This window comes from Coloeus monedula, assembly GCF_965178545.1.
Source record: "Coloeus monedula genome assembly, chromosome: 2".
Lineage (NCBI taxonomy): Eukaryota > Metazoa > Chordata > Aves > Passeriformes > Corvidae > Coloeus > Coloeus monedula.
In genome coordinates this window covers 17,299,922-17,325,942 of record NC_138782.1, presented here as the reverse complement: position 1 = coordinate 17,325,942, position 26,021 = coordinate 17,299,922, and the positions used below count along the sequence as shown (strand labels likewise).

The window sequence follows — 26,021 nt, the reverse complement described above, 5'->3', positions numbered from 1 at the left end:
GCCATCAGCCAGAGTGAACTCAAGGTGAGCCATTTCAGCTCCCCGAGTGCTGAGCTGTTCTAGACATCCAGTTTGGGATGGAATGGGTCACTTCTTGGAGCTGCCTAGAGGAGGGAATCTTGGTGACTAAGACTGACTAAATGCTTGTGCTGGTTAGCACAAGTCAGCTGAGGTGAATCACACGACAAAGAGCCTCCAGACACAAGAGGCAGAGCACTCCAACGGGGAGTTGCCTTTATCTCTTCAGCTAAGGCATTTTGGAGGATTTGGGATGCTATTGGTACTTTTACATAACACCTGGTCCAGGCTGGGTTTGAGACTGCACGAGGTCTTTGGGAAGCCAGTTCCAGTGCTTGACTGCTCTCATTTTGAAGAATTCCTTCCTATTAACTAATTGGGATTTCTCTTGCTGCAGCGTGGGACCAATGCCTGTCATCTGTTTGCTGTGCATCTTGGAGAAGAGTCTGGCTCCACTTCCTCAATTACCTTCCACCAGTTGTAGGCAACAGCTAAAGTACCCCCTTAGCTCCTACTTCTCCAGGCTGAATGAACAAACGAGACCCCTCAAAAAGTGACGACAGTGGAATTTCCAATGTTTTTATGACTTTTAGGATGAAATTCCCCAAAGGCTCATTCCCTATTTATTTATTTTTAATTTCAAGTATTGACCAAACTGATGGCTGATTCTCGGGTCTGCAAAGGTACTCTCTATGGCAATAAATTCTCACTGGATCATTACGGGCACATCAGAAGAGACAATGTTGTCCTCAAAACTAGCTGGAGTGGGAAAGAAGGATCCCAGAAGGAGAGTGGCTATTGGGCATGGGATCATGTTTTGCCCCGGTATTCGTGCTTTGGGGGAGTTTTGCAGAGGAACATGTTCATCTATGCACATGCAGTGGATGTGGAGTCAGCAAGAGAGCCCAGGTTGCTTTGGTCCCAATCCAGCAGCTCTTGTCAGCCGGGCATGGGCTCACTTTGGTTCCACACAAACGTAAAACTTTATTTAAGACCTCCTGGAGTTTCCCTTCTTGGACTGGGGATTTCACCAGGTTTGTTTACTTTGTAAAAACATAAACGTGGAAAGAGTATAAAGAGGTTAACTCTATCAACAGTGAGCGGCGGCAAAGGCGATGCAATAAAAACTGAAAATAAAGCCCGTTTCGGGGAAAGTTAAGAGAAACCATCTCCTCACAGCAGTGGAAATCATGCCGCGGTCTTTTTCCACTCCTCTCCCACCCGACAGGCTACCTTATGACAAATTCCACAGCCAAACAGTAGTACGGTTTTCCCCTTCGCGCAGCGCTGTGGGGCTGATGAATCACTGTCCCTTTTCGGCTAATCACCGGGAGCGACCCGGGAGCGACCCGGGAGCGACCCGGGAGCGACCCGAGCCCCCACCAGGCCCCTCCGAGCCCCTCTCGCGGGCGGCCCCTTTAAGGGAGGCCGGCCCCGGGGCGCTGCCATGGCAACGGCGTGACCACCGTGACCGGAAGTGAGCGGGGTCAGAGGCCGCGGCAACATGGCGGCGGCCCTGGCGCCCACGGGCGATGGCGGCGGCGCGGTGGCTCCCTGAGCTCCCCCCGCCGCGGCGCTGCCCCGTCCCAGGTGAGGGAGGGAGGGACGGACGGACAGACGGACGGACGGATGGATGGATGGATGGATGGATGGAGGGGGGGCCGGGCCGCTGTGGTGGCGGTGGCAGCGGCGCCGGGGCTGCGCAGCTGCCTTGGCCTCGCCGGTTCGCTCCCGCCCGCCGGGCTCTCACCCGCCTCCCGTTTCTCTTCAGGCATGGTCGCCGCGCTGTAAGAGGGCCGGGAGCGGCGGCGATGGAGGAGAGCGCTTGAGCCTGTCTGCGGAGGCGTTCCGTGTGTGAGAGACGTGTACGGTACCCGAAACCTCGGTTTCAGTGCTGCTGGTTTTGTTGCACCTGGAGGAGTAAATAACCGGAGGCCTGTAGTTATAGTCTCATCCTTAGTATCTTTCCTTTTGGGAAAAAAACAGAGTGTCTTGTTTTGACTTGCACATACACGGAAGCCAGTCAGTTTTGTTTGCAGCTGTAGCTGGGTGGTTTTCCCTGGTTATTGTGTCTGTTGTCACTTTTCCCGTTAGTATTGGCGTGAGTGCTGCTGTCTGGGCTGGATGTGCCCTCTGGCAAAGCTAAACTTTGACCTCAATGGCCTCTTGCGCAGTAAGTGCAGGGTGAGTGCTGGAACAAGGCTCGTAGCTTTGCACAACCGGGCTGCTCAGCACATAGCTGTGGCTGCAAGAGGCTGCGCACTAAAAATAAAGCCTGGAGTTAAACTGGGCATGCAGCCTCACACTGGTGCTTCTGAGTATTCATACAGTTCTTGGTCACTGCACTGCTTTAATCTCCACTTTTGCTAGTGCACAGAGTGGACTACACTAATGGGTAGTAGTGTATTTTGCTTGTTGATTGAAAGCAGCACCGTGTTTGCCTTATTTCATAGCAGCTGTCTGTTCTTTTCAAGACACTAGCTAGCCTCTGCTTTTGGGCCATTGGACTTTTCAGTTGTAGATAGCATGGTAATATTTTAACATTTCTCAAGCATAAGCTTGTTCCACTGTAAAACAGAGAGATTAACAGATGGGTCCCCCTCCATCCTGCTTCTTACTTAACAAATGGGGAAACTAGGTTAAAAAAAACAAAGCCAAAATATGTCTTAAAGTGAACACAGAAATCTAAAATGAGTTGCTTGACTTTGTAATCATGTTTTATAGTATTATCTAATAGTCTGAATGCAAAGCTGCAGTGGAAGCTGTACCTCAGGAGATCAAGGTACCCTTAAACCGTGTGAATGCATAGTTTGGTCAGTGTGTGGGCTGCAGCTGAAGAGTGTGGTCTCACTCCTTTCCATCGCTGGCCATGGGTTCTTGTTACTCTCTTTGTAGTGGATTTAGTGGTTGGATGATTTCAGGGACAGTTGATCTAACAGTTTTATGGGGATGGAAGTTATTCCACTGAGTGCTTGCTCTGATATGAATGAAAGCTGTTTCTCCTTCTGCACTAATGTAAACCAGCTGTGGGTCGACCATAATGTGAAACTGTACCTCGAGAAACCAGATCTCAAATTGGTCATTCAGAAAATCAGAACTCCACCTCAAACTTCTGAAAAGTTTTGATTTTAAAAAAGAAAAGTCAGCCATGTGTAGGGAATATGTGGTGAGAGTGAAGAGAGTATAAGCCTGTGAAGGAACTTCCATCTTTCCAGAGTTTTTTCTCCATTCACTGCTTGCCAAAGTGTTTCCATGCTGAAAGAGGGAAGTCACTTACAAATCTTTATTTAGACCTCGGGGGCTAGTCCACTATGTGTACTCAGTGAGGCAGAATCTTGAAGGAAAGATAATTTTGTACCCTACTGTGAAAGCCAGACTGAGGTTGTGCAGGGAAACCTTGATTCTGGTATGGTCCAGCTCCTCAGTCTCAATGAGTTTTGCTTTTGTGGAGTTGCCTGCCCTCCCCACAAAAGCAATCTGGGAAGAAGATTGGACAGAAGTGTAATGAGGTGTCATCTTCACACTCACGTGGGGTTTTAGGGGTGTTAGGATTTGCTGGATCAAGTAACCCTTTCTCATTCTCATGTGGGAGGCTGTTGTGTTTTATCTGTTCCTGCAGAGCCTTTACTCCTTCAGCAGCTATTTTTAGTAAAGCCAGGTTTTTAATTCTTAGATTCTTAATCATCTGAACTGCCTCAGGTGCAAATCCTCTTGTCCTTCTGCTGGCTTTCTACCTGATTCTGTCCAAGACTTTTCCCCATAGAGTTTCCTTCTCTTAATTTTTGTTTAGGCAGTCTCATGTATGTCTTTTCTTTCCTATCACTTGTCCCATCCTTCAGTGTGCTGCTAGCCCTTAGTCCTCCCAACTCTGCTTTGCCAAAGCACATTTTTTTACTTTTGCTGGCTGCTTCTTCCAGCTTCTTGGGACATGCAGAGTCTTTGTCTCAATTTATGCTTCCCTCCTCCTTTTCATCATTATTTACAAATGATCAGTGTTTTCCTCTGTCCTTCTTTCATTATTTCATTCTTCTCTTCTCCACTTATGGTCTTGTTCAAGGTTGTCCCTTCCTTGTTCCCTTGTTTCTTCAGGTCACAGTGCTGGGAACACACAGACAAGAGGCACTGAGCTCCAGTGTCTGGTTAAATGTTTTATTAGCACTGGTCTGAGGAGAGCTGGCTTGTTCATGTTGTGTGTGGTGCTTGGTCAGCACTTAGGGCTAAGAGAGGGGGAGATGGAACCTTTGGAGAGCTGCATTTTTGGAATGGGTCCCTTCTGAGTGTGGGCAAAGGCTCACAGTTTGATTTCGCTATTTGTTGCCTTGGCCTAACAAGTAAATTGCTCCTGAAAGACAATTCTGCATTGTGAATTGTCTAATTTTTTGCTGTAGCAGGGCACAGTGAGATGTGATAGAGCTATGTTAGCAGAATTCTTCGAACATACCCAAAATGTCTCTTCATTTTCCTAGTTTTTTTTCTCTTAGCCGAGCTAGTTTACTTGTGAACTTGAACTTGTTTGGATATAATAAATTTAATTTACCTAACTAGATTTGTTTGTATTAAAGTTTCTTATATGTTTAGGGGTTAAAAACTGTGAGAGTCTTTACTTGTCAGCGTAAAATTAGTAGCTTCACTATCTATCACACACTATCTGTTCATGAGTTTGAGAAAATTAATTTGCCTTTAATATGTCAATAGGCTGAGGTGATTTCTGCTTGAGAACAAAACTTTTTTTTCACCTTGCTGCTTTTCAGCGTGTTTTTCCAAGATTTTGCTTGTGTGATACTAAGCCTCCCCTGACTCTTGAGGAGCTTGTTTCAGGCATCTTTGGGTATAAAGCCTGCTGCTGATGTTATTTTAGGTACCAAGGGAGCAGGTATTGCTTTCATTCCAGTGTTTCTGAAAGGTATTGCCTAATCTCAGGTGCTTTTTCATTGAGCTTACGATGGTTTTGTTATTTTTAAGGCATCCAGCATCTCTTACTGTTGAGAGAAATTTATCTCTATTTGCTCTTCTCCTTTGATGGCAGCTCCAGAGGTGCCACAAAGGCTAAATGAAGACTGCCTCATGAGTCTGTATGAAGCAGTTATGTGGATCACCACACATTGCTTGTAGAAAGAGAATTAATTTTTCCTGAGGAGTTTCTCTGGTCCTTTATAAAATTACTGTTTGAATTATGGTGGTCGTATGAGCTGCTGTGTCCCCAGACATGCTCACTGTTCCTGTGTGCTTTCATATATTAATGACAGATTGTTTTGTACTCCTTTTACCAAATCAGTGAAACAACAGACTGGGCTGTAGTCAGAAGAGTCAAAAGATAACTGAACACTCAGTCTTTTAAAGGCAACCAAGCAATAGAACACAACCAGGTCATTAATTTTTCTTCCTAAATCGAAGACAATAAAAGGCAGTGCAGGTGCTGACAAGTACGTGCAATCATGATTTTGAAACAAGAATTGACTTACTTTGATTTCTTGAAATCCTGCTAATTGCAGCAAACTGTTAATGATTGTTGCAGATCAAGATTTAACTTACTTTTCAAAGTAACTGGAATTTACAATGGTTATACGTGGAACAGACAAAGAGATCTGAGGTGAGCCTGTGATTATGTTTAATTTTTGTTTGTTTTTAACTTTTGCGTGGTCAGTATGATAATGATCCCGTGAAGTAGCAGAACATTTGTTGTATGACCCTTCAAATTTATTTGAAGACTCTCTCTGGTGTTTGAAGGTAAAAATGTGGCTGTCTTGCTGCACATGAGAGCTTGGGTGAAATGCCTCCTGATGCAGTTTTAACAGGGATAAAAGTGCTGAGGATCCTCTGTTCAGCTTGAGCAGCTCTAGGAGAGACAGAAGCAACAGATAAAGATTCCAAGCCTTTTTTTTCCTCGAAGAAAATTCTTGAAGTAATTAATTCCACATCACTTAGTAATTCTGCTCTTAGATTTCATTATGGTTACTCTTATCTAGTGTTGGTATTGATGTTTAACATTGATTTCCTTGGTCTCCACACGAACAGCCTGCATTTGTTCAGATCGAGTATTAGCATTATGTGTTCGAATTCAGAAGATAATTGCATATCTTGCAAATTACCCAATGGCTGTTTCATCTTGAAACATTTAGAAATCCATTTCAGTTTCTCGTAATTATGATGTTTTAGTCAGACAGCAATCTAAACTTAGGACAGCACTTTGGCAGTGATATGCTTGTTTTTCTAAAATGAGCACAGTTTTTGTGGTTAAATTTTCCTTTCATTTAAGTATAGATTTTAATCAGTGTAGGCCAAACTTTTCCAACCATCTTTAAAATTAGCTCAAGCCATATTTTAAGAAGTATGTCCTCCTAATGTGATTTTACTTATGTAGAAAAATGTATGCAGAAATTAATGGTTTTAAGCTGATTAATGCTTTTGAAGTGTTTTTACAATTTGTTTAGAGACGGGCTCAAATAGGATACTAGTAGTCTCTTTGTAATAAATACCACTGAAAGCACTTCATGCTGTATTTCTGAAATTTGAAAGGTAGCTGTTCAGGAAGAAACTGTAAATCCCACTCATCAAGCTAAATTACAACATCAAAACAAAGTAAAATGCCTCTGTTTTTCCAGACTTCTCTGCAAGCTTTGTTTTGGAGATTACTGAAGTTTTCATTGCTTGTCTTGTATGTCCTTGGGCAGGGTGTAGTTCCCCATTTTCAGTTGGTGAGCTAAAGCTGTAAACAGATGTATGGCAAGTGTAAAGCTCTGGGTAGAGGATATTCAGCATTGTATATATTCCCACACACAAGTGGGAAGGAGTCTGAATTGCATCTATCAGGTGACTATTATAACTCTCTGAGTTACTGCTAGACATTTGGTAGTTTCAGTTTCTAGAAAAGTCCTAAAAAACCCCTCAAGTAAGAAGACCCCAAAAACTGTTACCAAACTTGTATCACTGTTTTTTACCCAAATGTAGAAAAAAACAGTCTTGACTATACTGAGAAAGGTTTCTGGTTGGCAGAGTGCTCAGAGATCAAGGGAGTCAATCTGTCAGCAGACTTCTCTTCAGATAGGCCTTTTCCTCTGATCACAGGCAGAGTGACTTCCTTTCCCTAAATGTGAGGACAAATGTAAGAGAATGATGAGTTCTCTGGATTACCATTATGTGTTTTTATAGGAGATGTGCAGGTTAGCTTTGATAAATTGTTTCTCTAGTGAAAATAATGTAAAAAAAAAGTCTTAGTTTGGAATGGAATTGTGAGAAAGCTCACTTAGTTTTTTGGATGCTTTATTTTATTATTCAGACGCTAGAAGGACTAGATCCTTCTGGTTTTTAATACCTAATCGTTCATCTGTTCAGTTGATCAATTTCCTTTGCTATCAAGATCATGTTTGTGATCTGCTTGAGTGTAAAGAGCATTGGTTTTGAAAAAGCAGATAATACTTTAGCAAGAATAAACAATAATAAATTTATTAATGACTGGTAAAGCTTTTTTCTTCTAATTGCTGCAGCCTGTGCTATTACTTTTAAGAAACTTCCATGATGAAACACTTCTAATTTAACTCAATGAGTTTTTCTCATAAACTTGACTAACTCTTCCTCAAAATTCTTGTGGTACAGTGGGAATTTCTTGAGCATTCTACTCACTGAATAGCAGTTACATGTTTTGTCCTCCCTGGGAAACAACTTTTTACACTTCTGGCATGATAACCCAGGAGACAGTGGTGATCACATGCTGATCCATGGAAGATTAACTCTTCAAAGTGAGCCAAGCTGCAGATGGGCTTTTCAGGCTGTGGTCAGAACTTGGAGCTTGTTTCTGGTTCTGCTGGGTAAATTTTTGAGATTTTATCAGCTGGAGCTGGGGGCCCTGTGCTCCAGGGAAGTCATTGCTTGGTTCTTGACAAAGCCAAGGAGAACTGCAAAAGATTTCTCAAAGAGCAAAACAAGTAAAAGAAATACTTACCTGTTAAGTCTCTATTGGGAACCAGTCCTTTTTTTTTTTTTTTTTTTTTTTTAACTCTTCACTCATGGAAATCCTCTTTTCTTGAGTACAACATTTTAGAAGGTATAAGGTAATACACTCATGCCAAGGTTATTGAGACAACCTGTAGATTCTGGTAAGGTAAGGCTGATCATTTCCCTTCTGCCTCCTACACACACAATAGCTTTCTTTTGATCCTCCCTTTTCAGTGTGAAAACACCATTAAATCTGTCAGCTTAACTCATGAATTCCTTCAAAAAGAAAAACAGTTTTAGCAATTTCTTTTAGGATCTCTTGCCCAGGTCAGTAGATTTGTCCTTGGGACAAGTAAAAATGATGGGTTTTCAGTGAGCTATTTATGTGTAATTCATCATCAGATAGTGGAATTCCCAGTTAATGTCCTGGGAATTGGCATGCATTTCACATTTGGAAAGGGGGTGTTTGGTTTGTTTGAATATCTCTCTTAAATAATTACAGACTGTCTAGGAAGATGGAATGTAGTGTTCTGGTTGTGTTTGATCTTTCTGGACTTTGGTGATAGACTGTTTCAGAAAAGGATTGGTCTTGCTGCATTTTGTGCTGCTTCCATGAGATGGATAGATTTTGCACTAGAGTTTCCTTAAAAAAATACTCGTGTGTCAATATGATTTACACTAAATGTTTTGCAGACTCATCTATTTCTAACCATTGGAAGTGACAAAGGGTGTGTCTCTCCCAAAATTATGGCTTTGCTCAGAGAAGTGTGTTCTTTTATTAGGAACATCAGATTTAAATTTTCTCTTGAATACCAAGTTTTAAATGAAATCCTTACAGTTATCCATTACTTCCAGTGCTTGCATGGGTCTACCATTCATTACAAAATGAATACTTCATTATTTTGCCATAAATTATTCTATCTTGAGATGCAAATTTCCAAAATATACTTGGAATAATAATTTCTATCAAAATGTATCTCACAGAATAGTCTCACTTGTGTTGTAATAAAGATGGGCATTGTATGTATTGTATCTCAGTCCTACTCTGAAGAAAGAATCTTGGTCTTTCTGTAAATACTGAGAAGCGTTTAGTTTTGTACCTCTGTTGGATACAGGGTTAGATGTTAAACAGTGTCAGCTCCACTAAGCAATAAAAACCCCCACAGTTTAAGGCAATGCTTGAAGTGAACAGCACATCTCATTTACATTATGACAGTGGGTAAAAAAGCTGCGTGTTCATCTTGTCTGCCACCTTAATAGTTTTTGAAAGACAAATGCCTGCAAAGTTGTCAAAGGTCAAGCAGCTATTTTTTTGTGTGTGTTCTAATTACAGCAGGCCATCAAAGGACCTTGAGAGATGACTGAGACAGTGGCTCTGTAGTTATGGAAGCATGGAAATTAAGTTTAGGCAGAAGCAAATGTGGCTGGAGTGGTCACAACAGGGATATTCCTAAAATGGTTGTTGATAGCACAGGAATACATATTATCTGCTGTCTAAAGGGAAAAATAGCTGAAATTTTGTGGGTTTTGTTGAAATAATTGCAGTAGGCTGGTCCATTGAAGAACAAATATGATGTGGTACGCAGCACCCCTGTGCAGTAGTTCTCTTGGAAAACATACTAATAGCAATTATTTTTAATTGGAGAAAGAACCTTATGAAAAGTTTAGAGGATTTAGCAAATTTCATTATTTCAGTCACATGTTAGCTGGATTTTCTGATGGTCTTTCTTCTCTCTGTGCCTTTGCAGCTTGGCAGACCTTCACCCTCCTGCAAGAGCACCAGGCCCCCGAAGTGGCTGTAGGAAATCCTTCCCCTTTGTAAAGGGAAGCTTTAAGTTTTTCCCATGTTGTCTGTGACTCCAAGTTCATTCAGCTCCTTATTCATTTTATGTGTAGTCAGTGGCAAATAGAGATGCTAAATGCAGCTGTTCTTTTTTCTTTTTTAACTTTATGTAAGGCATCCATAAAAATCTTTTAGGCAAACTGGCACTGCACATCTTGTCCAAAGCTTTATTATCACGAGCTCTGGGCATTCAGTTTGCCTTCAGAACTAAAGGTAGCATTGCTATGAGCAGAAAGCTAAAATGAGTTTGCATATTAGAAAGAAAGATATTTGCAATCTCCATGATCTCTCACTGGGTCTTGAAATACAAAAGTTGCTGGAAGAGGCAGATTTAGGACAGGCTTTTGCTGAAGTTTAGAAATACATCATTTTTTCATAAATATAAAATAGGCAAACCTTAACATTTAGGGAAACTGGTAGCTTTGGATTTCAGTGCAAGATATTCTCCATGTATACTGTATTAACATAGATGATAACGTTACTAGAAGTATCACAAAATGACATATTGGCTCAGAGATGCCCAAAAAATGGAAAATCGTAATTGCCAAATATTGCACTTACAGTTCCACAGGCTGCAGAATATGTTAGAATAAAAATTTTCAGCAGTACAGAAAATTATGTGATCTGTTAGAAAAGTAATATTTTAATGAATATTTATAGCAGAGCAAGAGGGAAAAGAAATTTCAGCTGGTATTCTTTATCACTTAAGGACTACTCTTACTACTGTAGCTCTCCAAAAGTTTACAACCTTTACAGGGAGTGTACATTACCAGCTGCAAATCCAATACCTTTGGCCTCAATAGCCTGCAAAGATTCCTTTTCTGCAGGATTTTTGCATGTGGAACCTTAGTTCTTCTGCATTCAGCCAGTACAAGTCCCCCTCTTAAGAACCTGTGTTTTGGTGTTAATGTGGGGGAGTGGCCCACCCTTAGGAGCTGCATCATCTTCTTTGCGACCTCAGTGTCTGTCCTCCTTCTGAGGAAGATTGTAGTGTGCTTTTCTACTGATTACAGTGTCTTGAATGATTCTGGAGTGAAGTTGTAAGAACTTTCCTTCCTGGTTTTGGAGCTACTTGTTACAGAGCTACCAGTCTGTTGTTCTTGAAAACAATCACCCAGTTAACATCTCTCTCCTAAGTTGAACCTTACTAAGATCTGTCAGATTTCCACCAGACGTGGGACTGAGCAGTAGAACATAAAAGAGAAGTTAATGTTGGAGTGGGATCTGGAGAGAAGCAGCATTGTGGGCAAGTATTTTTCCGTTTTCCAAATGTTAAGCTTCAACCACGTTAATAATATTTCTACAAAAACATTACTCGGCTAATTTAAAGCAAAACTCTAGAACTGTTATATCCCACATGGCATGAAACATTCCTGGTTTGTTTTTTTTTTTTTTCTTGGTGTATTAACTTCTTACACAGAAAGGAAATGAATTTTAGAAAGAATGTTATACATAAACCATTTGAGACATTCTCTGTTAAGGAAATACCATCTGTCAAGAAAGATGCAGCCAATGTTGAGTTATATTAAAAACATTGTAAAGGAAATCTCTCTCAAGGAAAAGTGGTTTAATTAAAACATTTTAACTGGTTTTGCTCTGGAAAAAGCTTAGGAAATTTCTATATAAGCATTCTAAATGCAATCATAATAAAAGCTCAGTTAATTTTTTCAGAAGGAAGTTAGCTTGGATAAGTTGTTCCTTAATGTAGAATAAAGAAATTTTCTGACTACAATGTAACTAGTAGGAAAAAAAAGGAAAAGAAAAGACTTGGAATCATTACTTTATTACCTTCAAATTCTATAAGCCTGCTTTCATTGGTTCTTCTTGATGGACAGAATTTATTTCAAAAGGAAAATAGGTTACATTTTAGGGTTTTTATATTAATGTTTTTATTTGAAAATCGGTTATTTTATGAACATTTAATAGCACTAGAAGACATTGTTTTGCTTCTGTAGAGGAGAATAGTGAAGTACTCATAAAAAGATAGCTAGATCAGGCATGAGAAGCATTAAATATGATAGAATTTTCTCTTTCTTTAACCCACTCTAGCCTGCTGGTTTAAGGAATTGTACACTGACTATAGAGATTTACTGTAAGGGCTTGAAATAAAAGCTTTTTCTTTAATTAGCACTTAGCTCTTTCACCCATTAACCTGTTGTTGCTATCAGACCTGCCCTGAAATGTAGCAAACACAAGAAATAGTTATGTCCAGTACCTTTTATAGATAATGCTCCAATTGTTTTGGTGGTTTTTTTTTTTTTTAATTTAGCTAAAGAATTTGAAGAGAATGCTTGGAAGTTATGGTTTTTGGCCAGCTTAAATGCTGAGGTTTTGATTTTTAGGAAAGCGTGCATATTATACAGGGGAATGTTGGGTCTTCCTCTGTTTAAGATGTCCTACCATGTCATTGGAGTGTTTTCCTTTCCTTTGTTCCTTGAAAGTACTAAAATGACATTTCTTAAGTTACATGATTGCTATTAGAGATGAGCAGCTGTTATTCTCCCAAATTGTCTTCACAGTAGGCTCATGATCTTAGACTTTATTAAAATACCACCAGAAAAGTAAGTGACAGGTGATATATGGGCTAACTTTTTTAATGTCACCCATATCTCCATATTTGAATTGACAGGATATATTTCCATTAACACATTCTCTTTTTTGTTCCCCTTAAAAAACTTGCTGTTTACCATGGCTTGTATTTTAGAAATGCTTTAAAGTTTTAAAGAATGTGGCCTGTAGAACCCATTTTACTTGTTGCATGTGCTTGATGTTGTATCCTGAACTGAATAAAGGATTGTAGGTGATCATCTGAAGGTTTCTGTAGTTAAATGCCACTGAAGACCTGGATTTTACTTTTTACTTAAAAAGCAGGATATGTAACATCATTAACAGTAACTACTTGTGATCCTTGTATTTGAATAGTAAGGTTCCAAATTCGACATCTCTAAAATAAAGAATGCAAAGCTTTCACAGCTGCAACTGAAGCTGATAACAACTGTGAATTGTGCTTGTGATGTACTGCACAGTGACAAATATTCTGAAAAAAATGTAGTATGGAAACATTCCAGATTAAGCAGACACAATTCATATGGTGTGTGCTGTAGGCCTTGAGTTATAAAAATATAAATAGGCTCTTTTGTGAAAATAAATTACTGAAATATAACACTTTCAGATAGCAGTATAATAAACATAAGATGGAGGAAAAAGGGAAATAAAGAGATGTTTGTCCTAGATTTTAATATCTAAAATATTGACATTATATTATTACTATTATATGAGCACTCTACTATGAGAAGGGGAAAAAGAAGTACAAACTAATTTCTCATTGTTCACCCTGCTGTCAAGGCCTGTGCCTTAGATTAGGTGGGGTTCCTGTGTGAAAAAACAAACCAGCCAGGAAGCAACAGCCTTAAATCTGGTGGTTTATAATTTCTCTATGTTTCATTGTGCAGCTTCAGTATCCCCAATGTTTTTTAGAGTGGTGCTAAATCCCCTGATCTCTGCTGTGAGTGTAGCAAACTGTACTTAGGCTGAGGATGACCCCTTGCTAAAGGTGATGTTCTCCCTCCTGTAAATTCCAATGGTGCTGCATCAGACCAAAACACTTCTCAGGCAAAAACTAACCATTGTGTGTTAGACTTCCACAGAATCTCTTCATCTGTGGTCTGAAACTATGATTTCCTGGCAGTCTGTTTTATTGTAAGCAAATGATAGATACCCAAGATCAATGCTGACTCCAAAAAGAGGTCACTGGGTTCAGTTCCTGAATATAGGATCAAGAGCACCAGAAAAAAAAATCTGTCGGTATTCCAAGTTATTTCTACAAAGCCATTTACAATCCAAATTGTTCTGCAGTTTGACTGAGTTCTGCTTTACGCCTCTTACTTAAATCTTGCTTTGGTCCAGAGTGAAGTGGTTCCTTGTCTATTTACATATGCATGATTGAGCACATGGTTATTGTTCCAAGAAGTAAGAGGAAAACAGCCTGTTCTAATTTCTCAACTCACATTCTGAAATTTTCCTCACAGTAACTTGAGAAGATTGTATTGGCCATCTAGGAGCACTTCTTCCAGTTTCAGGCTGATACCTCTGCAGTCAAGATCAAGGATGTTGATCAGGATGCTTCTCTCCCAAGGAATTAATACTGAGCCTCTGTGCTTTGACTTTTGCTGTCTAATTGGTGATAGACAGCTTTGCCTAATCTTTGTTGGCTTTCACAGTGGTTTCAGCCTCCTAAAAATGTACTTGAAGTTACTTGATATAAATGTACCTTAGTCTTTTAAGATATTTAGAATGAGACAAAGCTGATTTAATGAACTGGTGGACATCTTTGCAGTTGATAACTTGGAGAGATGCATTTTAGATGAGGTGTGAAGCTTGGAGTTTTAGATTTATCGTAGTTTACCTTATTTGATGATCAGTTAAATCTTTTTCAGCTTTTGATGGAGGACGCAGTGATCAGCTTCATGGGTATATCTGATAACAAATTACAATTAATGCCTTGATTTCCCTGCTAATAGTAAAAAAAAAAAAAAAGTATTCCTCTATGCACCAAATAAACTTTGGTGGGAAAAGGTTTTACCATTTCAAAGTGTATTTCTGTTACCTGGTCTGCATAATAGAAAGTGACTAAATTATACTATCAAAATGTGTAACAGCTTTACAGAAATTGCATGTTGGAGATGTTATTTTATAGGGTATCTTGCAGCTGGCTTGAGGTGGTTCTTCATGTATAGGAAAACCTACTTTCATCTTAAAAGAGTCAGTTATGATATATCTTACTGTAGTTTCCCATTTACATGCTTGATATTTCTATCTGGCAGTATAGAAGCTAGAGATAGAAAGTTATAAAGAGAAATTATTTGACTAGATAATAATGTTATGGGAGACTTCATATTGAGTCGTATTAGCCATGTTGTGTTGAACTGCAGCCAGACATTTTGAAATCCTTTAAATCCCTAGCGTTCCTGAACAACTGGAGGAGAATCCTTTCCTAATATTCCTTCTAAAAGGGATTATTATTTATTTTTGTTGTAGCTTGGTCAAAGAATTTCAGTGAAGTATCAGGAAATTATCACATTTTTCCTTAGCAACTAATGCAGTCAAACCTGATTTGAAGCTTGAAATCTGTTACTTACAAATATGCTGTTAGAGGTTTTAGATCACTTTCAATTTTTTATTTTCCATAATATACCTAAAATCCCATTTCTTGCTTTCTCTGTTGCCATTAATCTGTTTCTTCTTTGCTACAGTGTTAGTTATTAAAAATTCTGACATCCTAAGAAATGTTAATCACACAACTTGTCATTCTCTTTGTCTGTTATATCCCTTTTTCATACTGCAGATTACTGTAAATTGCTCTGGAAGCACTATGAAAGAATAATGGCTTAATATAAATAAGTGTAAAGGAACTTTCAGTTATTGCTCATGTCTTCTAGTGTGCCTAGGTATTTGGTATTGGGTCCTCTTACCAAAATGTGGAGGGAGAAAAGTTGGAAAATCAGTGAGCTTTTTTGTTTATATATATTTACTGTTTTGTAAAGTAATTTGAACTATTTTGATAGGTTATACTATGACACAGAGCTACTGAGACCTTATACATGTTATAAAAAGCTTTAAAATTGGAAACAGTTTTACCTGTTTCCCTTCTCTCATTTATTTTGGACAATGATTGGTATGAAAATGTCACCTTTATTGGCTTGATCTTCATGTTTTGTCTTTCAATCTCGTGCAAGTTTAATTCTCAGCCCTGCAATATTTCACAACAACATTATCATCTTTATTATTTGCTTCATGAAGCTTAAACTGTTTGAAATGAAGCTGAGGACTGATGAATTTTAAAGTGGCTTTATAGTCTCTTCAATTTTGCAGCTAGCAGGAAGATAGTTTCAGACATAATTCAGTTTCCTGAAAGTTGGCCTTAATTGTTCTGCGCTGAGTTAGACCAGGACCAAAGCTTTTATTCTAGTGGCTAAAGAGGAAACCCCCTCATGGTGAATTTGGAGGGCAATGAGCTCTCTTTGCCTTCTTGTAAAACCTTGTGTGGCAGCTTAGGTGAAACTTTGAACCCTTCAGGCTTAACTTCCTAGCCAATCAGGATACTCTAGATTCTTCCAGAAATTTTTAGGACTGAGACCCTGCACAAACACTTACTGGATATACTGGAGAGAGTTCAGAGAAGCGCCACAAAGGTGGTGAGGGGGCTGGAGCATCTCTGACATGTGAGGAGAGAGGGTGGGAGCTGTGACTGTTCAGCCTGGAGGAGAAAAGGTTTGGGGAGGGACATGTTACCATTGTGTAGAAGTACCTGAGAGGAGGGTGCAGAGAGGATGGAGCAGGCTCTTCTCAGTGGTGCCCAGTGGCAGGACCAGGGGCAACGGACACAATCTGAGACACATCAGAGAACACTTTTTTTTGCTGGGAGGGTTAGCACAGGTTGCCCAAGGCAGTTATGGAGTCTCCCTCAGATACTCACAAGCTCACTGGCTGTAGTTGGTCGTGCCTGAGCAGGACGATTGGACCAGAAGACCTCCCCAGGTCCCTTCCAACCTCAGCCGTTGTGTGTGGATCTGTTGTCTGTAATGGTATTGTGTCGGCACTGGTTTGAGATGACTCATGGATGATGCTCTTGAAAAGAAAAAGATGCCTTATTAACTCCTTTAAAATTCTCAGAGGAGATAACTACTTAGCTTTAAGTAAGCTGCAGAATAAGGGGTGTTATTTGGGAAACAAATTTCCTTTCCACTTTTAAGTCTTGGGAATCCTGTGAATTGAAAACCGAAGCTGTAGTTGTAGCTGCTGTTAGAGCAACTTAAATGTACATTGTAACTAAGCCACCCTAGGAAAATAATACTCTTTCCTGAGGGCGGGGGGACAGAAGCACTTGCTGTGTGTAGTCTTGCTATAGGCTGTTTCTCCTCTTGTGTTAGTGGTCTTGCCCTTTAGGAAGGGAAAGAAGCACTTTAAAACACAGGAAAATATGGTTATTAAGCCACAAAAAATAAGTTTCAAGAGTGATTTTGATACTATTCACAATCTCTCTCATTCTTGATTTTTGCTTTCATTTTTGTAGTGACAGTTTAAAGAAAATGATTTTAAAAAGTGATTTTCCTTAAAGTGATGGAAATCTGCTTTTTTTAATCATTTTTGTAATGCTCCCATTTTGAAATGCTGGTTTATTTTCACAACTCTAAATTCAGTGACTTCAAAACGTGCCTGTACATTTTAATTGGCCTTCTTAACACATGCTTTGTTGTTAAATGAAACATTTTTACTGGCACAAAAATATTTGCCCCACCTATTTTCTTTTGCTAGTGGTGGGAATGGTAACATTAAAGGCTGTTTAAAATATATGAAGTGAGTTCTGGGGTCATTCCCCACCTGTTGTTTATTTTGGTTTATGCAAGAACAGTCAAAAGTAATCATGTTGGTGAAGCTCTCTCATCTAAGTAGTGGTTTTGGAGACTAACAATTTACACATCAACAGGTTTGGCTTCTTCAGGCAAAACTTGAGACTTTTATGTTAGTGAACAGTGAATGCTGGCAAGAAAGGTCACATCTTTAAAGTTACCTAGAGTACATTGTACTAAGTTATGGAACAAAAGACTGTAAATACAGAAAGTCTTTGATTAACTTCTCCTTTTCAAAGTGTCTTGACCTTTATTGAGTTCCCCTAGCTGACATTTTTAGAAGGCTTTTAGTATTCCTTTCATTATAAAGGGTTTATTTGTGTATTTGCTCCCACATATTTCATTGTCATCTTCTCTGCCATTTGATTTTTTTTTAGTTACAATGGCATCTACATTTCATATGTGATGTAGAGTGGAGTGATGTAGTCCTCTTTTGTACAAAATTCTAGAAATGCATTTCTGTGGCTAGATGTTATCTTGGTATGCAAAAGAAATATGAAACAAAATTGAGTGAAAAAGAAAAAAATTACCACAGGTGAAAGCACCTAGGAAAACATCTGAAAGACAGCATAATATATTAATGTTAAGAGTAAATCACATAGGATTCACATCACGTATCCTTCTATTTTTAGTTTTAAAATTATTAGTTGCCATTTCTATTTAAAGATAATGACATATTTAGTCAGACTTAATGCAAGTGAATCATAGTATTGCATTATTATTGTATTAAACAGTGATTGTTGGTTGTGTTTCTTATACTCCTTATATTTTGGAGGGCAAAAATAACTTCTCAGTGCTCTGGAAGTTGCTCAGACATTTCAGACCAGGGTGGTGATGAATAAATTATACTCTAAATGAGGCAGGCAACAGGAATTCATATTTTTGTTTTCTTAAGAGTAGACGTCTCCAGCTGGCACCTTTCCTTTTCTTTACCCCTGGTGGTTTTAGCCACATAGGCTGTATAAGATTTCAAATACTTGTTTTACAAGGAGTCACTGCAGTCTTGGTCTTTTTACATGACTGCTCGTGCTGGTTCTGCTGTCTCAGCTGGTCGCTCCCAGCTGTTCTTCAAAGGGCATTCCAGGAGTGCCTTTTAGTATGGCTGTGTCCTTCCTTTGCCCAGTTCCCCTCCTGGGGTTGCTGCAGGAGGATGGGACCTTCCTCCAACAGTTAAAGGCTGATTAAATCTTAGTAGCTGGCACCTTGGACAGCTGACCAGCCCAACCAGACCTCCCTAGCATGGAGAGACAGCTTCTCAAGAGCATCCCTTGCTCTGTAATAACTGAACAAATCCCAGATGTCAGATTTAATCTTCTCTTTACTACTTTCTTCCTCTTTAATACGGTGCTCCCTGAAGCCTTTAAGCTGTTTTACAGACTCTGAGCCACCATTCGCAGCTAACAATGCCTTCTAATAAGATATTCCATAAAATGGGAGCTTTTCCTTAGAACAAGATACAGCATTTAGACTTGAAAATAAAGTTACAGGATTTTAAGCATGGGGCTTCTGACTGATTACCTGCTACTGGTAGCTGAGTGAACCCGAGGGTGTGATTTGTACCTTTGTTGCTTGAATGGGCAGGTTGTCTGTCTGCTGTCAGTCCTTTTCCTTTATAAATGTGGGTACTCAGCTTGTAGATTGCTTGTAGAACAAAAGGATTAGGTCTTTTTATATAGAAGACAAGATCAGTCTGCTAATGAATGAATAATACTGAGAAGAATGTAAGCCTGAGTATTTTATGGCATAAGATAAATGTTAACAGAGGCTAAGAATAAACTCACCATCTCTGTCTCTTGCAGGCTTTCTCCCTGCACCTTCTTATCCAAGTGTCTGACAAGACACTGTCAGGATGACTGGGTGCACTACTGCTGATTGTTTGGCAATTTCTGTGTTTTTTCCACTGGTCATTTCTTTGAACATCATTCAAGATAACAAAGTTTCCTAGGTCAAGACACTGGAAATATTAATTCTCCATAAATGTTGTTCTGTTCAACACAAGTCAGATCTGAGTTTATAGAATACTTTCTTTCTTCAGCCTCGGCAGTTTTCCAGTTTTCTGAGGGCAAGCAGCCCAGCAAACACTGCTTCAGACAAGTCCTCATCTTTCTCCTTTTTCCAGAATGAGAATCCAAAAATATCGGCAATGGGGGCCAAAATAACAAAAGAAAAGTGGGTGTTGCCACTTCTTGCCAAGTTTTTTTGTAAATGTTTCTCTCCTTCACTGTCCCAGCATAATAGCAAAACTTCCCAAAGAATCCACAAAATAAACCAGACTCTTTTTCAGCCTCTGCTCTAATTCAGAATAGATGCTGTAAGACAAATGCTAGGGAACAAGTACTGTAAAGGGTATATGTTTTATCTGACCGTTAATGTTTTATTCCTCATCAGTTAAGGTTGCAGAAAATTCTAGGGCACCTGGTAGGTCTTGATGATGCTCAGGTGTTATTCTTGTTTCTAGGGTATCAGTTGGGTTGGTGCCAGTTGCTTTTTTTTTTTCACTTGATAGCAAGGAATCTGAACTGGAGCGTGAGTGGATAGATCTCTAGTTTTGGGCCGACCGGAGTGAAACACTGTTGCAAAGAAGTGGAAAACCAGGGGATACAAACTCCAGAGAGTGATCCCAGGCTGGGGGCTTTCTCCTGCTTGCTTGTTCCTCCTCCAGTGTCAGTGAAATGATTAGAAATAGTAGGGAAGGGGAGGGGGTATGGTAGGCAGTAGGAATTAGTGTTAAGCCGACCAGAGGTGGGATTAGAAACCAAGGCTGTGCTGGCAGAATGAGTTATTACAACTGAGGGGGCAAAGAGCATTGCTGGATCAGAACCTAAGACCAAAGGGCAGCAAGCAGGGTAGGAATCAGGTTCTTAGAGCAATAATCAGGATGTTACCTGCAGCTACAGAATAAACCCTGTTTGGGTTTCTTCTGTACCAGGAGTGTGTGGCAGCCTCCACTGATGGAGTTCACAAGGTGAGCTCTTTGGCTCCTGCTATGCTGGTGGCTGGCTGCAGCTTTTGTCTTGAGTCACATGTGCTGCTTTTTCTACAGGTTGTTTTTATTTTAGTTGAATTTCTTGCAGCTACAATGAATTCATTCTTATGAGAGTTTTAAGAGATTGCCCCCCGCCCCAAGATGTTTTTTATCAACAAACCACTGAACTTAAACACGTTCATAGTGTGATAGGAAAGAATAATTTTGTCATCAGTGGCTTTACTAGAAGAAATTCTGCTGTGCAAATTTATACATTCAGACTGTTGAGATTGCTGCCTTTTGATGTGTCAGAGCTGCACGATTGATCTGTATAATGAAATGGCTGTGTGTGAACTGTGCCATGACACATTCAAAGAACTAATAATTGATTCCTTGAAACCATCTCTATGTGTGTGAGTCATGGTGGGACTTGTGACCTCCCTAAAATGTTTATTTTTGACAGTCCTAATTCTGACCATTCCCCAAGGGGGTTAAGTATCTATAAAGTATTTCCAGGTCAATGACTGTCAAAGTAGAATTCCAAACCAAAGGGAACAGCCATCCAAACTGAGACATAGTCTGGAATCTGAGTACCGTGTCTGTGTAGGAAAAGAGCTTCTCAATTCCTGTGCTTTTGCTTCTATTTTGATTGCTAATATAGTTTCTTTTTTTATTTATTTTGGAAAGTGCTAAAGCTAGAAAATTTGATTCACTGAGTCCAGGCAATGTCTCATTGGAAGACTCCTGGAAAACCACACTTGTTCAAGACAAACATGATGTCATTTCAGTAGCAGAATCCCTTTGTGAGCCTCCTGGAAACAAATGTTTTGCATGAGGACTCAATTTTTCTTGTTCTGAATTAATTCAAACAAATTACCCTGCAGACTGTATTTGTGGTGAGCTGTTTTTGAGAAGGCCTTTTCTTGGGCTGTGTTTAGAGCCGAGACTGACTCTGATGTTCAGAAGCTGCAAAGGTTGTAAGCATGTGAACAGGTAAATGTATCAAGCAGAGCAATGTGCCTCAGTCTTCTGAGCAGCTGGGAAGAGCAGTGTCCTTCAGAGCTTCCAGCAGGTGTTTCCATCTTCTCTCCAAACTATTGTGCTCTCTATAAGAAAAGTATGTTGGCCTGGAACAGCAAAGCAGCTTGCTTTTCTTTCTTTAATTAGGTGATGACTTAAGATATTTACAGAGGAAAGAAGATAATTTGCTGAAGTAAAGCCAATTTACAGTAGGGATGTTGGTGACCCATCTTATCTCTTGGGATCTTTTTTCCCCTTCTACATCTGAACAATCCCAGGTTTCTGGTTTGTCTAGTGCAGGAGCAAAGACAGAAGGCTGCCTCTGAGTGTCAGGGAGGGATTTAAGATATAAATCCAAATGACCTTACTGGGACTTTGACACATTTGCTTTCCAGCTGATTGAGAACATAGCCATGGGAAGAACGTGCTTGGGCATTTTCCACCTGCCCATTTGACGTAGGAGAAGAAAGAAACCATTCATTTCCTGACAGCATGTCTGAAAACTGGAGATGGAATGGTTATTTAATGTGTTTGGGTTTTGGCAATCTGATTCACAGTTTTTGAATGCTTGTAGTTGCCAGTTCTTGATGCAATGCATTTTTTTATTCCATGAATAAAAAGATGCAGCAGACAAATCTTCAGAGTGTCAGAGCACACTGTGGCCTATACTCTGTTTTGTTCTCCCTCTAATAGCAGGATAAAGAAAAGTATTTTGAGGGCTGTCCTCTTCCATCAAGCTTCTGGGAAAGAAAAAAGAAAAGACAGGGGGAGAGGAGGTGGACAACAACATGGAAAACTTTATGAAATTGCTTATGGGTTTCCTTTTCATGTGAAATTTCCCTGAAATTTTCCCCATGACTCATTTCCTTTTTATTCCTTTTTAAGTCCGTAGTTTGGGCTTTTTAATTTTTTTTTTTCTTTTCAAAGACAAGTTGGTAGCTTTTTCTGGCCCAGTGTGATGTGGATTTTGCAATGGTGTATATTCATATGGACATTGCACTCCATTCTCTATATGGGCAGTTGTCCTCTTGTCTCTAATTTCTCTGCACAGCAAGGACAGGAAGCACAGAATACACAGGAAGCAAGGAATACTCTTCCACAGAAAACAGATATTAACTACATGTATTGTGTGAAGGAAGAGGTGGTGGGAAGCAGGTTTTATTTTAGCAGGTGTGTATTGATCCTTGCAAAGGTCCTGTGCTGAAAGAAGGTCAGTGAGGGAATTGTAATGGTTTCGTAGCTTCTGGCTTGCAGTTTACAGTTCATGCTGATGTACATTCCCTGCTGGATATAGAATTTTCTAAAACTCATTCCCTGAAATGTGACCCACCATCTTCTAAGGAATAAAGGCAGCTCTTTTCTGGATTGAAAACTTGTGTAATTAACTCCTTTTCCTTGTCCAGTGTGGGAGATTCAAAAGCTTGATAGAATATCAGTCTTTCACCAACACATGGTTATTGCTACTCAAAAATGGAACCCATAAATACTTGTATTTGCTGTGAATCCATCTGGTCTGACCAAACTCCTGCACATGCTTAAAGCTCTACAATCTAATTCTCTTGCAAGGGAAAAAAATCAACACTCTCGGGGTTCTTGTTGTACCGCTAAGATAAGGCTTACTTCTTTTGTAGCAATATCCACAAAAATGTATTCCTCTTGTGCCATTAGGGTTTAGTAAAACAATTCACTGCATCTGAAGAATTGTAAGCTCTTGAGGATCTTGGCAGCGTTTCTTGGAATGTCTGATTCCATAGAAACTTGTGTGATCAGATCACCAAACTGAGTGCTTCTCACAGTGAATTAAGGCTGCTCCTCTCCCTGCCCTGATCCAGGGTTGAGATAGATCAGTGTGAGTATTTTAAAAAATCATGTGATCTTGCTAGTGAAGCAAAATTATTGAAATTCTGGAAAATAAAGCATAAATACTTTAAGTAAAATTGCCTGTAGAGGTTAATTTGATTTTGATCTCTACACTGGTAATATGTTTGATTTACACAAACACATACCACTTCTATAACTAACTGTTCCCTTTTTTGAAACCTAAGCAGTCAAATGGAGAACCTTGAAATGAGAATGTCACTTACTCTTTAATTGGAAATATACCCACCTGCTCTGCTCTTAAGCAGTACAGTCCTCTTAAATGTTGAAAATTTCATGGTTTAGCATCCTTATCCTTTATGAAAAAAGAGCTTATCTTGTAGAGAAATTAAGCTGACTTCTTATCTAGACCCCTTCAACATCATTAATAGCGTAATTTCTTCTAGTTGGACAAATTGCTACATCTGAAACAAGTTCAGGATACTCAAAAAAAGGTCTCAAGAACAAACTGGAAACTGAAATCCAAAATAAAATTAAAGTAAGTTAATAAATATAAAACTACCCCCCCACACCTTCCTACCCCAATATAGCTAGAGAAATATCCCATGCATTAACTTAGAACTACCACATGATAGGATCTTGCAAATACTGAGAGAAAGTGGTATTTTCCTCAGCTGTGGCAGTGCTGTCTTAGTTCCCCTTTCTAAAATGAAGTGAGTTTTCCTCCAGGAATAAGTAGCTATGTTGCAGCTCACTTTCAATTGTGCATTTCCATGTGTAAACTGTGAATTCTTAGCTTGTTTTGGGGTATCAATACATCTAAGTATTGATAGATGCTCTCTAACTGTTCCACCAGATAGGAATCCTGAACAAAAGCTTTGCAATCTCATTTCTGTGTTCTTGTCTCTGAACATAAAATAAATGCAAGGAGTAGTTGTTGAAAGGCCAACTTCTTCAAGATACATGCTCAGAAAGTCCCTTGTTAAGGTAGGAAAACTAAATCTCTGAGTTTGATCACGGTTTATTCTTTTGGATTACGAATAATTTGACTGGAGACAAATGTGGCTGTTCTTGAGCCATGAGAAAAATTATCCACTAAATGGAGCTGTCATGACAGAAGGAAGATTTTTAGAGTCAAAGTTACGTCTTTGACGACTGTAATAAGTAGTCCATTATTAAGGACTGGCAGAGCCTATTACCAAAACATGATATGTATCTGTACATAAAGAGTGTGTATGGAGCAAGAGGTTGGGATACTCATGGCATTAGTAACATCCTCGATTCTTGGGACTACTGGAGAGTACTGGCTTACCCTCACACCACAGTGAGTACAGAATCTTTGTCTGATGCGTGTTTGAGGTCCGTAGGTTACTTACTTTCTTTTATAATTTCTTTTGAAAATAGAACTGTGAAGCTGTCACAGCAGTGTTTGCCCAGTGTGCATCTTGCCTATGATGCTCTTTGAATACATATGATGATATGCAAAATAAGTTCGGCTGAAAAAATTCAGAAGTGTTTATAATGTGTTTTCCTTGGCTGATCATGATATAACAATACTTTTGTCCAGTTTATCTAAATGAAGACTGAAGTTTTGTGGTTAGCTTGCAATTCTCTTTATAGATCAAAATTACTATATCAAAGTACAGGGAAACCTGTTTGCAGACCAACTATTGTTGAATATTGTTGAATAGCATTCCATAAACATTTGATTAAGTGATCTAATGGTATCTTCTGGCTTTTAACTTTGAGGAGGACAAGTCCATGATAACTAAAATACCACCTCAATCTAACACAGGTTTTCCAAACTTGTGATGTTGATGGAAGGATCTTCCTTTGTATGTTCAAATCAGCAGGATCAAACTGAAAGAAAACTGAAGAGGGAGCTATTTTGCAGAAGCAATTAATTTTGCAAACAGGTTTTTTTTTCATTACTGAAGTTTGTTGTAATTCTGCAGATTTAGTAATTTCTTATATGTAAAGAAAAAAATGGCCATTTTATTGTCACTTCTTGTCGTTGATGTATCTCAGTGTTAGTGAATCTGATGACCTGGCTCTTGAACTGATCTCTGAAACAGCTTGAAAGGGCTAAGTTTCATTGCATTCTGAAATTCAGTTCAGAAATCCAAGCTGTGTGGGTCTACAGGGATAAGCATGTTCTTGTAGAAAACCTTTCATTCCTAACAGTAAACTCTTCCAGGGCATCTTGTAGCTTTTTCCTTCACTCCCTTTTCTCAGAGGAAGAACTTGAAAAAATATTGCCTGCACAGTAATTTGCATTTGGAGGGTCCTAATGTCACAAAGATGTGAGGCATCCCTGAGGTTAAAGTGTCTCTTTAGCTTTTCCTACTGTGATTGCAAGTTTTACCTTGGAGTTCTAAAATATTAACCCCCTGTAGATCAAGCCTCCATGAAAATAAGCTGTATGTATATTTGCTGCTTCACAGGGAGAGAAAGTGCAGTTTTCTTTTGTGAAATTAGATTATAGGATGAGCCTACTGAAGGAGCAGGCTGGGATGGGGAATGAGGGAGAATAATTCCTGTGACCCAACTTAAGGTACTTATGTAAATGCCCAAAATGAAATGAGGGAAATCCTCCTTTGATGGATTGGTACGAGGCTTGGCAAATTCAAAATTGCATAAGGTAGTTTTGATCCAGGATTTTAAAGTCTGTACTACTTTGCTGGTAGGAAGCAGAAGGCAGCTAATTTCCTTTCAATTTAATCTTTTCTCAAAGATTTTTAAAAAGCAGAAACAACCAAACTCTTACTCCAAAAACACAGTAATGTATTGCAATATCCATACAAAAGAGGTGAAAGCTGAGTTAGAAGGGAATTCTTAAAAGTACTTTGTTTAAGCTAAAACACTTGAAGAAATGTGCTCCTTTACATAAGCAGGTCTGGCTATGGAAGCTGCTTGTGGTTTAATGTTTCATCACAGTAATGGCAGCTTATATGTGCTTGCCAAGAGACCATTACTTTTTCTTCTCCTGCTCAGGCTCTTCCAGTGAAATATCTTT

The 26,021-nt window shown here is 39.3% G+C and overlaps 1 protein-coding gene across 2 annotated transcripts in view; it reads left to right on the top strand.

Annotated features, from left to right (window-relative positions):
* Positions 1-1,503: 1,503 nt before the first annotated feature.
* The window catches only part of LCLAT1 (lysocardiolipin acyltransferase 1), a 115,404-nt gene continuing 90,886 nt past the window's right edge, over positions 1,504-26,021 (top strand). For both annotated transcript variants that reach the window (XM_082277226.1, XM_082277224.1), the window contains exons 1-2: positions 1,504-1,608; positions 1,790-1,883. The gene's annotated coding sequence lies outside the window, so the exon portion shown is untranslated. The remainder of the gene's footprint in view (positions 1,609-1,789; positions 1,884-26,021) is intronic.